Source organism: Aplysia californica, unplaced genomic scaffold, assembly GCF_000002075.1.
Source record: "Aplysia californica isolate F4 #8 unplaced genomic scaffold, AplCal3.0 scaffold01582, whole genome shotgun sequence".
NCBI classification, from domain to species: domain Eukaryota; kingdom Metazoa; phylum Mollusca; class Gastropoda; order Aplysiida; family Aplysiidae; genus Aplysia; species Aplysia californica.
Genome location: NW_004798852.1, coordinates 68,026 through 69,015, shown reverse-complemented (window position 1 = coordinate 69,015; position 990 = coordinate 68,026). Strand labels below are relative to the sequence as shown.

General features: G+C 41.2%; 1 protein-coding gene across 1 annotated transcript in view; it reads left to right on the top strand.

The window, feature by feature from the left end:
- Positions 1-447: 447 nt before the first annotated feature.
- Positions 448-990, top strand: part of LOC101859619 (immune-associated nucleotide-binding protein 9) — a 4,624-nt gene continuing 4,081 nt past the window's right edge. Inside the window, exon 1 of the mRNA XM_005113059.3 lies at positions 448-793. The gene's annotated coding sequence lies outside the window, so the exon portion shown is untranslated. The remainder of the gene's footprint in view (positions 794-990) is intronic.

Sequence of the window (990 nt, the reverse complement as noted above, 5' to 3'; positions counted from 1 at the left end):
TACCCTCAACATGTCTCTTGAAATGTTTGGAATATCTAAAAAGCCTTTAACAGATCACATATTGTTTCTGGTGTTCACAAATGTAGGCCTAAAGTATGAGCACTTTAGTTAGAAAATTGAACGCGAGTTGAGTTGAATAAACTGATTAAGTGAGAGCTCGGGTTACATTGAATTGAATAGAACTTGCTTCTACACTAAAAAAATGAATCCTTTTCAAATTTCAAAGAGGGACTAGATTCTATATTATACAACTTGTTTGCCTTTCATTTTTAAACCCCTAGATCTAGACCTTTTTTGTGTGATCTGTCTGAATGTTGCTAGTTGGTTGCCTGTTACCCTTCAGAAAATTTACAATCGCGTAGGCCAAAACTTTCTACGCGATTGTAAATTCTCTTCAGCCGAAGGTGTCCAGTGTCCAGAAAACCAAAATTGAATCGGGAATTCCCAGGATGACAGAATGTGGCAAATATACCGTGTGCATCCGCGACTGGAAAATCCTAACACAGCATCAGAGACCTAGAATCTAGCTAGATTTTTTAGGTCTCTGATAGCACATAGATCTACAGGAAATTTTTCTCTTCTGTTCACTGTTCCCAAACCTGCCGACTTGGCTACCAGACCAGACCAGTTCGCGACGTTTTCTCAGAACATAGCTCTGACGCATCGACTTTTTCAAACCTGCACGCTTGCACTACGGGTAGACCTTCGTCTTGACTGTGCGTTTCTTCTGATCTAGATCTAGATCTAGCTAGAGTCCACGCGAGGAGAGACACCGCTTGTGTTTTGTTGTAAGGTGAGACTCTTAAATTTGTGGGGCCGTTCTTTGGTTCATTAATTTATATAATTTACGCGTATTGGTATCGTTTTGTTATTTCATTGTAGGTTGGTCCCCCCCCCCCTCTGTCTGTTTGTCTGTCTGTTTATCTGTCTGTCTGTCTGTCTGTCTGTCTGTCTGTCTGTCTGTCTGTCTGTCTCCCTCTTTCTTCCCTC